Here is a 14,851-nt window from a genome sequence, read left to right as displayed (position 1 = left end):
GAAAGAAAGAAAGAAAGAAAGAAAGAAAGAAAGAAAGAAAGAAAGAAAGAAAGAAAGAGAAAAGAAAAGAAATGATGGCCAAGCAGAATTCAAAAAACTTGGAAAGACTTACATGAATTGATGAAGAATGAAATGAGCAGAACCACCAAGAGAACATTGTGCACAGTAACAGCCACATTATGGGATGACTGACTTTGATAGACTTGGCTCTTCATAGCAACACAAGAATCTAAGACAACTACAAAAGATTCATGATAGAAATTGCTATCCACACCCAGAGAAAAAAATATGGAGTGTGAATGCAGATGGAAGCTATTTACTTACTCTTTGCTCTCCTTTTCCTTTGTTGTTTTGTTTTATTGCTTCATTCTTGTGGTTCCTCCGATTGGTTCTAATTGTTCTTTACATCATGACTAATGTGAAAATATGCTTAACATGAATGTATATGTAGAGCCTATATTGGATTGTACTCTGTCTCAGTTGGGGGGGAATAAATGGGAGAGGGAGAAAATTTTAAACTCGAGATCTTATGGAAGTGAATGTTGAAAGCTAAAAATAAATAAATATTTTTAAAAGGAAAACTGCCCTGATATCCTGGAACCAGAGGGCAAAATAGGCATTGAAGAATCCTCTGATTCCCTCAGGAAAGAGATCCCAAAATAAAAACTCCGAGGAACATGATATAGCCAAATAACAGAACTATTAGGTCAAGGAAAAAGTATTGCAAGTGGCCAGAAAGAAACAATTCAAATATCAGGGAGCTACCATCAGTATAACACAGGACTTAATAGATGTAACATTAAAGGAGTAGGGGTCATTGAACATGATACTCTGGAAGGCAAAGGATCTAGGACTACAACCAAGAATCGCCTAACTGGTGAAATTAAGCATAATACTCCAAGGGGAAAAAAATGATCATTCAATGAAAGAGAAAGATTTCAAACTTTCATAAGGAGAAGACCAGAATTGAACAAAAAATTTTATCTCTAATATCAAGACCCAAGAGAAGCCTAAAAAGGTAAAAGGGGGGAAAAATCCTAAGGGATTCAATGGAGCTGAACTATTTACATCCCTACCTGGGAAAATGATCTTGGTAATTCTTAAAAATCATAATACTAATAGTACAGCTAGAAGGAATATACATGGACAGAAGGTACGTGTATAAGATGAGTTGGAGGGGATGACATAACAATAATAAGGGATGAGAAAGAGGAGTACACTGGGTGCAGAAGGAAGGGAGAGGTAGAAAGGGGTAAATTGTTTCACATGAAGACGCATGAAGAACCTATTACAATGGAAAGGAAGATGGGAAGGTGGGCGATAGGCATCACTTGAACCTTATCCTCCTTATCAGTATTGGCCTAAAGGGGGAATAATATACATAATTATTTGAATATAAAAATCTATCTTACCTGCCAGGGAAGTAGGAGAGGAGATGAAATAAAGGTAATGGCGGGTGTGGGGGGAGACCCGACAGAAAGGGCTGACTAGGAGAGGTGGTAGACAGAAGCAAACCATTGCTGAGGAGGGAAAGTATGAAAGAAAGAGGACAAATAGGAGGAAGAATAGGATAGATGGAAATACATACTTAGTAATCATAACTGTCAATGTGAATGGGGTGAGATTTCCCATAAAAAAGATATGGATAGCAAAGTGGATCAAAAATCAGAATCTTATGATATGTTGCTTTCAAAAGACACACATGAAGCAGAGAGATATACACGGAGTAAGGAGCTGGAGCAAAATCTATTGTGCTTCAGCTGAAGTTAAAAAAGAAAGCAGGGGTAGCAACCCTGATCTCAGACAAAGCAAAAGCAAAAATAGACCTAATTAAAAGAGATAAGGAAGGAAACTAAATCTTGCTAAAAGGTACCATAGACAGTGAAGTAATATTAATATTAAACATATATGCACGAAGTGGCATAGCAACCAAATTCTTAAAGGAGAAGTTAAGTGAGTTACAGATTCATGACCAAATAAGAGATAGAGAACATTATTAAATGTAAAAGATAATTTTGATTACATTAAATAAAAAGTTTATGCACAAACAGAACCAATGCAACCAATATTAGAAAGAAAGCAGAAAGCTGATGATCTTTACAGCAAGTGTCTCTGATAAAAGCCTCATTTCTCAAATATATAGAGAACTAAGTCAAATTTATAAGAATACAAGCCATTCCCCAATTGATTAAATGGTCAAAGTATATGAACAGGCAGTTTTCAGATGAAGAAATCAGACATTTATAGGCATATGAAAAAGGGCTCTAAATTGCTTTTGATGAGAGGAATGGAAATTATAAGTACTCTGAGGTACCATCTCACACCTATCAGATTGGATAATACGACAAAAAAAAAGAAAATGGTAAATGTTGGAGAGGATGTGGGAAAAAACAGGACACTAATGTACTGTTGGTAGAGTTGTGAACTGATCAAGTAATTCTGAAGAACAATTTGGAACCATGCCCAAAGAGCAATCACACTGTGCATTCTGCCCAACAACACCACTAGTAGGTCTGTATGCCAAATAGATCATAAAAAAGGGGAAAGGAACTATATGTGCAAAAATAATAATAGCAGTCCTTTTCATGGTGGCAACATATCGGAAAATAAGGGGATGCCCATCAATTGGGGAGTGGCTAAACAAGCTGTGGTATATGAATGTAATGGAAGAATATTGTGCAGTAAGAAATGATGAATAGGCAGATTTCAGAAAAAAATCTGGAAAGACATAGGAATTCATGCAAAGTGAAATGAGCAGAACAAGGAAAACACTGTACACAGTATCAGCAACATTGTGTGATGATTGATAAATGACTTGGCTCTTCTCAGCATGCAAAGATCCAAGACAAGTACAAAGGACTCAAGAAGGAAAATGCTACCCATATCCAAATAAAGGACTGAGGGACTCTGAATGCAGATTGAAGCATACATTTTTCACTTTCTTTTTCATTTTTTTCCTTTTGATCTGTTTCTGCTTTCACAACTGTGACTAATATGGAATTATGTTTCATATAATTGCACATGTATAATCTATATCAAATTGTCTACCATTTTAGGAAGAGGAAAGGGGGGAGGGAGGAAGAAACATTTGGAACTCAAAACCTTATGAAAATGAATGCTAAAAATTGTCCTGACATATTAATTGGGAAAAAAATACTATTAAAAAACTAAAAAAATTAAATTTAACAAATCTTAATAAAGACTTATTGATTATTCATTAGTTTAAATGATAGAAATCTAAAATGATATTGGGAAAGGAAGTATATATTACATATGAGTATATATATACACACGTGTGTACATATGTGTATATATGTATATATGAATAGGCTGAATTATTTATAAAATTAAAAAAAATTAACAGTAGAGGATCCTGACAGTTTTATTAACACCTTCTAAATTTCCCTCCCTGGAGCAAAGCATTGATTGCCCCTCCCTCATTAGGACTCTGGGAAGATTCCACTCATCACTGTTTTCAAGCAGTGGCTAGATGAATACTTGTCCAGTATACTAAAAAGGATCCTCATTTAAAGATGGATTGGATGTGAAAGTGTCTGAGGTACATTCCATCTTTGAGATTCTGTGATTATGCATTGATGAATAAATTATGATAAACAATTTCTGAAAGTTTGGCAAGGAAATCCAACTCTGAAACCCTAGTAACCCTAGTATTGAAAGAATATTATTGTGGGATTTGTCAATAGTTGTAACCTAGTCTTCAAAAAATAAAACATTCATGTTAAAAAACAAACTTGGAAACTATTTTTCTTGGGGCTATTCATGAGTAGAGTCAAATAATAGAGTCAAGAGTAGAGTCAAAAAATAGAGAGAGTCAAATAATCATAGTAAAATACATGCAATGTGAGCTGCACAAACAAGCAGATTCTGGGAGTAAAATTGTGTTCTTAAGAGAAAACATCTACTGAATCTCTGCAAAGACTTTGGTTTTGACCTTTATGAATTATATATTATTTTCCCACTGGATTAAACTATTACTGCCCCATTGTCAGTTTTGCAGTGGACAAAAGAGGAAAAAGCAATGTTTAACATTATTTTAAATGAGATTTTAAAAGTTCATTTCCACTAGCTTTGTCCCCCTCTTGCCTTAGCAAAACTATAACTGAAAATTCAAAACAAATTTAAAGTGGGTGAAATGGATGTCTGTTGTATAATTTGACAGAGAAAATAATGCATAGAAAACTCAAAATTAAGAGTTTTGTTTTGTTTTTTTTTGTTTTTTTGGTTAGACAATGGGGTTAAGTGGCTCGCCCAGGGTCACACTGCTAGTAAGTGTTATGTATCTGAGGCCAGATTTGAACTCAGGTCCTCCTGACTTCAAGGCCGGTGCTCTATCCACTGCGCTACCTACCTGCCCCAAAATTAAGAGTTTTAAAAGAATATTCTACATAGAAATGAGAGTGGAGGAGAACCAAAGTTCTGTTTAAGACAATAGCTATATTGTTTGCCATGTTATTTAAAGACACAATTCATTATCTGATACGTGTATGTAAATAAATATATATATATACACATATGTTCATACACACATACTATCAGCATTGTTTGAATATGCAAATATATATTTGGAATTAAATGTCACATTAGAGTCTCACCCTCATCATGTCTTTCATACAAAATATGCCCTTCTCCTGAACTTCCTTGTTTCTGTTAAGGGCTCCACTTTTATCACTCATCAGGTAGTCACTACTCTAGTTCAGGTGCATATCCCCTCTTATTCAAACTATTTCAATAACCTCCTAACTGGTCTTCCTGCCTCCAGTCTCTGCCTTCTACTCTCTCTCCTTCTCAGAGGCACCACATTGGTTTTCCTAAAACACGAACCTGACTGTTTTGCTCCCTATTCCCTTCCTTCTCACCTCTTAGATTCTCTAGCATTATTCAAGACTTGACTCAAATGCCACCTTCTGCAGGTCTTTCCAGGCTCCCCCAGCTTTTCCCTTAGTTACCTTCATCTATTCTCTCTATATACATTATCTTGCATGTACTTAGCTATTTACACCTTTTCTCCCCTTATAGAATTTGAACTCCTTAGTAGCCAAGATCATATGTTTTGCTTTCTTTTTATCCCTAGAAATTGGCATGGTGCCTCTTACACAGTAAGTGCTTAATAAATGATCACTGATTTTCTCAATAAGCTCTAGCAGCTTCCTCTTGCCTTTGGGATAAAAGAAAAAAGCCTTTGATGAGTTTAAAAGTCTACATGTTGCCTTCCTTATAACTCATATCACTGACACTGCAGATCATCCAGTGTCCTTTGGTGACATCATCAGACTATAGCTTCATATCACCTCTGCTAAGTGATCATCTTGGATCTCTGCTGTTCTCAGATTCCCTGAACTGTTCCCTACTACCTTCTACTAGGTATAAAATGGCTATTTTTCTTCTCTGACTAGCATAAATTCTTTGATATATACAAGAAGTGACTATTAGGCCCTCAATACTTAGCCAAGCAATTTTTTTTTAAAACCAGGAAAATGCTTCAGGCTAATATTGTTTATTCCTTTGAAGCCTTTTTCTGCTTGTTCCTACCTGATGTCCCAGCTCAAGCAATGATCTCCCTTGGTGTTAGAAATTGACTTTCAGTCCTTTGTCGTTCTATATCCCAGAAATGTTTCTTGGACTCCCCCTGATAAAAACCTCACAGGAGCTGTATGGGAAATGGGTCAATGATTCCTCCTTCAATTCCCATAAAACCCCCTGATTGGCATGCAAATGAATATAGGGGGAAAAAATAAAGGTCTAGGTGAAGCCAGAGGGGCTATGCCTTTTACCATTTGTTCAATATCCCTGCCTTCATTAAGCTTATTACCAGCAGGAAAATTTCTGGTAGTCCAACATTTCATTCAGCATGAAAGAATTATTCTGCCTATAGACTTAAATAGATGCCCTCTCTGAGTGAGGTGGGAAGATCCACTTTAGAGAGAGGGATACTCTTCCTAGGCCTATCAAACAAAGCATCTCTTGATCACATACATAGTGAAGATTCTGGGTCTTCTTCTGTTTTATGGGTACCAATGAAGCTCTCTGGCTTTTCATATATTATCACTGATTCTTGTCTCATGACCAGCCCACCCCTTTTTCTTTCAGTAAATTTTCTTAATACTTTACTACAATTTGGGGTTGTAAATTGCCATTGAAAATATATCTGTCCATGTTCTCTATTTCACTCTGTGTCACATACAGTTTTAACTATAGAGTTCCACAAAGATCCGTAGATAATAAATCAGAAGTACCTACCTCCTTGAGTTTGATTACAATAGGAAGCCTACAATCTTCATTTAGTTTTATTCTATTTAATCAAGAATTTATACTTATGACTTTTGTGATACTCAAATGAATATCGCTCAGCTATTCCTTAGCTCAGATGATCTTGGTGCAGCCAGCTTTAGAAATGTTATTGATGTAGTATTTGAAGTCTTCTAAAATCCCATTCACCAATTATAAATAGTTAGATCTTCTCTAACTGCAAGATATTTTCCCAAGAACCATAGGAATATTTTCCCTGCCCAAGTCTTTAGTCCCGTTTCCAGATGAGAGCATAGAGCTATCATTCAGGAAGATATGGCCTGGCAAGAGCTTCTAAAGGTCTTCACAACAGCCACAGTTACTGAAGACTACCCAAAAAGATCTTGAAGATACACTCCAATCTGTCTTGCCCTTAGGACCCTAAAGACTACTGGAGCTTTCTATCTCTGTTGAGGTCTAGAAATTTAGGGGTGCTGGAACCCCAAAATCATGACACATGGGTTCTGTCCAAATGAATTTGACCCAAGTCTTCTTTCAGCCAAAGACAAAGTTTATTAAAAATCTGCCATATTGGCCAGACTCTTAAGGAATCTGAACATTTTTGAGCTGTTGGCTGAGTTCTGCATCTTAATGGAGACAAGATGAACCTTATATACAAAAAGACTGTGGGAGAGATCTAAGGATCCAAGGGAGAATGGAGTCTAGATAGGATTAAGGGTGGAAAGTGACCTGGGGCCATAGGGAGGTAAAACAATGGAAGGCTAGGCTACCTTAAGGATAACAGAGAATTGGGAGATTAGGTGTAGCCACAATGAAAGGCCAGTTCATTAGAATCAGGTCAGGTTTATTAGAACATCCACCATATTGGCCAGGCTCATAAAGAATCTGAACATTACTGAGCTATTGGTTAGATTATAAGAATGTGAGCAGTCGCTAGATTTTAAGAATCTAAGCACTTTAATGGAGACAAGATGGATCTTATATATAAAAAGACTATGGCAGGGATCTAGGAGTGGCCAAGTAGTTTGGGTTGACTGGAGGAGGGGTCTCAGGAAGATCTGGAGTGGCCAGTAAACTGGGGTGAATAGAACACCAGAGACCTGGAGCACATGGCCAAGGGAGAATGGAGTCCAGATAGGATTAAGGGTGGGAAGTGGCCAGGGGTAATTGGGAGGTAACAGAACAAACCAGTTGATAGGATTATAGCCTCAGGTGAATGCCAGAGATTTGGCCTGGTGGGAAAGTTCAGGGTTTTTCTTTTTTGGGGTCAGATACCAAATACCTTTTAGGTCTTTTCCTTTCAGGGGTTCCCATCCCCATCACCAAGACTTAGCTTACTGCTGTACTCTGAGCATTTAATAAATCATTTTTTTTATCACTGTCTTAACAAAATTACTAAATAAATATCTTGTCTTGGAATGTGGCAGGCTGGACAAACCATAATTCTTGTCAGCTATAATAACCTACTTTTTTTGACAAGATATCCCACTATAGGAAAAAGAAATTTTTTTTACATTTAAAGATTTTAGGACTTTCCACTCTCCTGACAAAGTAACTTTTGAACATGAAAGGGATAGCTCACCTCTCTAATCTCAGTTAACAGGTATGGGTCAGCCTCTGAGTTTCCTGGTCTAAAATAATGGCCTTTTGCTCCCAGGTCCAGTTCCTTTATGCGACTGATGTTTTCAAACAACTAATATTATTTCACAAAATTCCTTAATTTTCTAGAACCAACTTAATAGTCTTCTGAACATTATATCCTCAATGTTACCCAAGCATATATACAAATTCTGAGTGATTTAAATGTGAAGAATGGCAATAATTCTATAAACTATTTACCTTTAGGAATTCTGGATTAACACTAGAAGAACTAAATGTGTCAGTTGATGGAAAAATCTTGTTATAATTTTACTTTGAAATAAAAATTTCTATCCCATCTCTATTTTCCTTTTGTGTGTACATAAAAAAAATGTGTTTCATCAATTGATGCTTCTTGATCCTTCAAGGTATTCTTAAATTCTAGTCCTTCTATAAAGACTTTATCATCATGAGCTTTATCTCCAGGGATAACTATTAGAATCAAAGAGAAAAATATCTGGTAAAAGTCTGTTATGTTATTAAATAGCAGTCCAAGGGAGCATTAGAGAGGTGAATCATACCTCTTTCTAACCTAAGCTTTAATATTATTGACCATTTAATGAAGTGAAAAGAGTGAAAGGTCCTGTGTTTGAATTCTGACTCTATGTGACTTTGGACAAGTTGCAACTTCTTTGAAACTTTTCCTCATTTGTAACATAATGAGGTAGGGTAAGGGTGTGATCTGCAAAATAACTTGCAGCTCTGCTTATATGATCCATCTAACCCTAATCAGCCCTTTAGCTCAGCACATGCCAGCTGCCATATCATCCTCTTTTAAAGACATTTTCATATTTTTATATCATCTGTTTTTTTGAACAAGAATCTGAATGAAATACTTTGAAAGCTAAAGTGTTCACATATCATAGAGGCATTATGGCATCAAGTGGCAGGTTGGGGAAGCTGTGGATAATGCCCTGGGCCTGGAGTAAAGTAGATTTGAGTTCAAACCAGTGCTTAGGCACTTACTGGCTGTGTGAACCCTGGGCAAGTCACTTAATCTCTACTTGATTCAATTTCTCTCATCTGTAAAATGGGGATAATAATAACATCTACTTCCATTTGTTATTGTAAGGATAAAACTAGAGGATATTTGTAAAGTATTTTGCAAACCTCAATGCACTATATTAGCTCTAGCTCTTATTATTAATAATAACAGCTCACATTTGTATATTTCTTGATCCTTGGCAAAATACTTTAACATCAGGTTGTCTCACTTGAACATCACAACCTTTGGAGAAAAAGTGATTTTACTAAAGACATATTAGCAAATTGGTAGGAGCTCAGGGCATTGGGATTAAGTGGAAGGAGAATAGTGGAAACAGTCATATACTTGTGGTCAGGAAGACCTGAGTTCATCTTCTGGCTTGGAAACAGTCATGTAAGCTCAAGCAAGTGACTTAAACTCTCTTAACTTCACTTTCATTTTCTGTAGAAGGAGGATACAAATAGCACCTGTTGAGGTCTAGGGGCTTAGGGGTGCTGGGACCCTAAGACCATGACTCATGGGTCCTGCTGGAAAGAATTCAAACCAAGCCTTCTTTCAGCCAAAGACAAGGTTTATTAAAGATCCACCATATTAGCCAGACTCTTAAGGAATCTGAGCACTATAAGCTATTGGTTAGATTTTAAGAATCTGAGCACCTTTTTGAGACAAGATGGATCTTATATACAGAAAGACTATGGGAGGGATCTAGGAGTGGCCAAGTAGTCTTCAGGGACTGTGAGGTAATAGAACCCCACGGACCTGGACCATGTGGCCAAGGGAGAATGAAGCCTAGATAGGATTAAGAGTGGGAAGTGGCCTGGGGCCATAGGGATGTAAGACAATGGAGGTCTAGGCTACCTTAAGGATAACAGGTAATTGGAAGATTGGGTGTAGTCACAATGAAAGGCTATTTGATGGGATTATGGCCTCAGGGAAATGGCAGAGATCACCTTGATCAAGTAAAAACATTCAAGGTGAATCCCTTAGACAAATGGGACCCAAATTATTTTTGGGGTGAGAGGCAAAGGTCTCAGTTTGTGCCTGTACCCCATCAGCACCCACCTTATAAGGTTATTGTAAAGATCAAATGAAAAAAATATGTAAAATCTTTGAAAACTAGGGTTACATAAATTATATCTCATCTAATCCCTTCACTTTCAGATAATAAACTGAATCTTTCAAAGGTTAAGTGACTTATCCAAGGTCACCTACATAGTAAGTGATAGAGCTGGAATTCCAGTCCTTTCATATTCCTTTGACTTCATATCTGGGATTCTTTATCCTATGCCTCACTGTTGTCATATTTAGCCCAGATATTCTGGCTACAAAGAATGTGCTAGCAAATGTTTAACAACAGGTTTTTTTTTTAAATGTATTCATGGCACATTTTAAGTTTAATTTATGTGATTAACATTTTCTCCATCCCTTTCTCAAGTCTAGGCAATCAACAAAACAATAAATAATGTTCTGATTTGTAGCATTTGCAGATTTCTGAGGTGAAATGTTCACAATGAAACTTTAACAAATGGCTAGGCAACCTGTCTGAGTTGACTCCAGCATACCTCTGCTTCTAGTTCTCTTTCTTTGGGCCCATTTGAAAGCAAAATAAGGATGATAAGGATGGTCAGGCATTAGAACTGGTTTGAAGGGTAAGTTGTATAAGGATCCCTTTATCTAGGGATTTTTTTTTTCTTTTTGGTTTGGAGAATGTATGGAAGCTTGGGGCTGACAGGTGACCATAATTGAGAAACAAAGGAAAAGAATAAATGACTTTTCAATTTCACAGTTACCTTTATGACAAAAAAAATTCAATTGTTAAGTCAACTTAATTTTTGTTATTTGTACTTTGAATGTGTATGTACAAAAGAAAAATTCAATTCCTTCAATACAGTCAGTAAAATTTTGTGATACTTAGAGCAATTGATAAGTCATTTAACACTAAATTTTCCAAAAATTAAAGTCTTTATAAGTTATAGTTCTGGCCAGTTGCCATATTGGCTAATTATTCTCTTCCTTTCAATAAAATGCAGTGCTTGATTAGCTCTGTAGGATTACATTGGATGACCTTCATAAAAATTGTAAATCATTAAATAAAATTAGGTCATGTCCAAAGTCACCAAGAAATAGAGGTCATTCATTACTCCTTTATCCACCCTCCCAGTCTTTAGTTTACTAAAATAAGAGTAATTTTTTTCTTTAATAAGGCAAAGAAAAAGGGACACAGGCACATAAAAAGGAATTTATAATTAATTTCATCCTAGATAGTTGTATTTGTTTTTTTTTTAATTTGCTATGGTATATATATAATATATATCATATTCAACTAATCTATTTTAAATAATAAGAATTGGGGAATAAAATGTAATCAGCAAATGCAATAAATGATCCAAAATATAATTTAATTCTACATTATGGTCACTTAAATCAGACACACAGAAAAATGTAAAGAGACAAGTAATAAAAGGAAGAGAGTATGAAAAAATACTAGGAAGAAAGATGGAGAATAATAAAAGGAAGAAGAGAGAGAGAAAAAAAAAAGACAAATTCCAGTCTCCAAGTTCTACACACATACACACACACACACAATGACTCTATTCTTCTGCTCATATCCAGCATGCCTCTCATCCTATCACATATGGATTAATAGAAAAAGAGTCTTAGTTGATTACCCCACCTCATCCTAATGTCATTCAACCTTACCACCTTCTTTTCCAGGCAGTCACAAATGCCTGCATTTCCTTTGTGTTTTTTTCTCTCCTACTTATCCAAAATTTCCTTCCTAATTCTACTACAATAAAACAGTGAGGTACTCATCATCTATCTATGTGAACAATCATAGAAAATTAAATACAAAATAATAATAGCATGATAATAACTTTTAGGATGATTTATATTTGAAATCCATTGAACATGATGAAAAGAATAAGATATTAAACATGGCTTTCAAGTCAAAGAAAGAGTTGATCACTTCTTGTACATTAATTATACTGTTATATTGACTTTGTTATAAAGCAAATTAAACAGCTTTTTTTTGGCTAGGCAATGGGGTTAAGTGACTTGCCAGGGTCACATAGCTAGTAAGTGTCAAGTGTCTGAGGTCGAATTTGAACTCAAGTCCTCCTGACTCCAGGGCCAGTGCTCTATCCACTGAGCCACCTAGCTGCCCCCAAACAGCTTTTTAAATTTTTTTTGTTACCATTTCCAGTGATCTAAAAAGTCATTTGTACTCAATAGGTTAAAAAAAAAATTATTATGTTCCAAAGAAAAATAAAAAGCTGAAAGTTTTGAGCTTAAATTCAGAGATTAAGATGAACCAGTTGGTGAAACTGGTATTTATAAATAATTTGTCCTTCTTTAGGAAAGGCACAGCAAGCATAAAATCCTCTAGGAAAAAGGCAAGGCCGAGACTGTTAAGAGACTGACTTGCATCTCAGAATCATATCTTAACAGGATGGACATATTCAGAGCAATTAGCATATTATTCTTTTTATCTATAATTTGAAACATTGAAATGGACAACAATGGATTTAGAAGGTGTCTAAACAATTGCATTCAGTTTTAACAAAACAGAGTGTTCATCACTGTAAAACACCTTCAGAAAGATTAACATTTCCATGTCAGAATGGAAGAGTTATGTTGATAGATATTCTAAGAACAAACTATAAAAAGGAGAAAAATTAAAAGAAATATTTTGGGAAGAAACAGACCTTATGGTAGAAAGCAATGGTAAATGCTGACAATAGGTTTTTTCCCATGAATTTGTTGAGTGCAAATTAAAGTGTTTTCTCTATGGGTACATTCATAAAAGGGCTAAGGTCTAATAACGGAATTAAAAGTTGCTTCATGGTTCATATCCACATGAACTTAACCAAGGTATATTGAGAAAGAATCATTTAACAAATCCCTAACTCATACAGATTTGTTTAAACAAATGGAGGTGTTTTATAATAGTGATTCAGAATCATATCACTACCACCAGCAGTTATAGAAAAGTTATCATTGGAAAATGAAAAGGCATTTTTACACCAGGTTTCTGTGATAAATGCAGGTGTGAACTGAAGCATTTCTCAAATATGTAGCAACTGAGCTAAATTTTTAATGTCTGATATTTTTTATATAGTCAAAGGACATGGACAGGCAGTTTTCAGACAAAGTAATCTAAGCTATCAAAAGTCACATGAAAAAATGCCCTAAATCACTATTGATTTGAGAAATACAAATTAAAACAACTCTGAAGCATCACCTCACACCTATCACATTGGCCAACATGGCAGAAAAGGAAAAGGACAAATGCAGGAGAGGATGCGAAAAAAATAGGTACACTAATGTACTGTTGGAAGATTGTGAACTGGTCCAACCATCCTGGAGAACAGTTTGGAACTAAACCCAAAGGGCTAGAAAACCATGCATACCCCTTGACCCAGCAATACCACTACTGGATCTGTATCACAGAGAGATCAAAGGAAAAGGACTGTGCATACAGAAAATGTTAATAGCAGATCTTTTTGTGGTATCAAAGAATTGGAAATTGAGGGGATGCCCATCTATTAGGGAATCATTGAACAAGTGGTGGTGTGTGACTGTGATAGAATACTACTATGCTATAAGAAATGATGAGCAGCATGATTTCAGAAAAAACCTGAGAAGTCTTATATGAACTGAGTCAAAGTAAAGGGAACAGAACCAGAAGAATATTGTACACAGTTGCAGGAATATTGTAATGATGATAACTGTGAAAGACTTAGCTACTCCAATTAACACTGTGATCTAAGACAGTTCCAAAGGACCAAGGATGAAAAATGTTATCCATCTCCAGAGAACTGATAAACTCTGTGTGAATTAAAGCATACTTTGCTTTTGGCAACATGGCTAATACAGAAATTTGTTTTGTGTAACTTCACATATATAATTGAAATTATTCTGCTTGCGTTCTCAATGAGTGAGGGAAAGACTGGAGGGAGGAAAAGAATTTGGAATTCAAAATGTAAAAAAAAATTTTAAAAAAATTAAAGAATGTTAAAAAGCTCCAAATTATTTATTGATGCAGATTAAAATGATATGTTCCTCTGCCTCTCTATGTGTCTGTCTATCTATCTGGAACTTCAATGCATTCTTTCAGCTTTCAAAAATTTGGCCTCTACCAGACACCCTGAAAGAAATGATCAGGCAACTAGAATTCTGTATTAGAAATTCATTTAAGAAACTAACATGATAAATTCTGATATTAGAAATGAGACTCCACAAATATCCTTCAGAATTCAGCAAATCAATTTGAGAAGAACTGGAACATCATTAATGACAGACTTGTTATATACAACTGCCTGGACATAATGTTAATCCATCAAAAGTTAGGAATTTTTAAAAGTTGCCACACCAAACTATAATCTCCAAACCTCAGTTGTTCTTATTGTTATTGCTGTTGAGTCATTCTTATCTTTTTTTTAACTAAGATTAGATAATAATCTTAGGTCAAACCTCTATTCTATACTAGTTCTTTTATATTTAATACTCTGCATACCACTACTTAGGTGGCCAAAATGACTTTTGTAACTACATAATGGAATGTAAACTCATCTTCTCTAAGTTCACTTGAAGCATTTCAGACTTGAAAATGGAGAGAAATTTTTCATTCTGTTCCCAAATGGTTTTAGTTTCTTCTGCTAGGTAGAGCAGATATTATTATGTGTTAGAAAACTAAAGCTCCTAGAATTGGAATGTCTTATGTAAAGTCAGGCAATTAGTGTGTGGCAGAGCCAGTATTAGTACCTGACTCCATATAACCCATGTGCTATCCACCAGATCCCAGTAAAACCATCTTGGCAGATGGGTGAAACCTGGTTTAGAGTAACTGACAGACCTCAAACCCACTGTTGAATTAAGAGGATGTCTACCCCCAAGCACATGAAGACCATCTGTGAGAATGGGCAGATGAGAACAATTTGTTCCAATGGCCATGAAGGT

General features: G+C 35.6%; 1 protein-coding gene across 1 annotated transcript in view; it reads left to right on the top strand.

The window, feature by feature from the left end:
- CNTNAP2 (contactin associated protein like 2) overlaps positions 1-14,851 on the top strand; it is a 2,649,987-nt gene that overhangs the window by 1,600,210 nt on the left and 1,034,926 nt on the right. The window lies entirely within an intron of this gene.

Source organism: Vombatus ursinus, unplaced genomic scaffold (genome assembly GCF_900497805.2).
Source record: "Vombatus ursinus unplaced genomic scaffold, bare-nosed wombat genome assembly UNPS02011649.1, whole genome shotgun sequence".
NCBI classification, from domain to species: domain Eukaryota; kingdom Metazoa; phylum Chordata; class Mammalia; order Diprotodontia; family Vombatidae; genus Vombatus; species Vombatus ursinus.
Note: the sequence above shows the minus strand (reverse complement) of the source record. Positions and strands in the feature narration are given on the sequence as shown.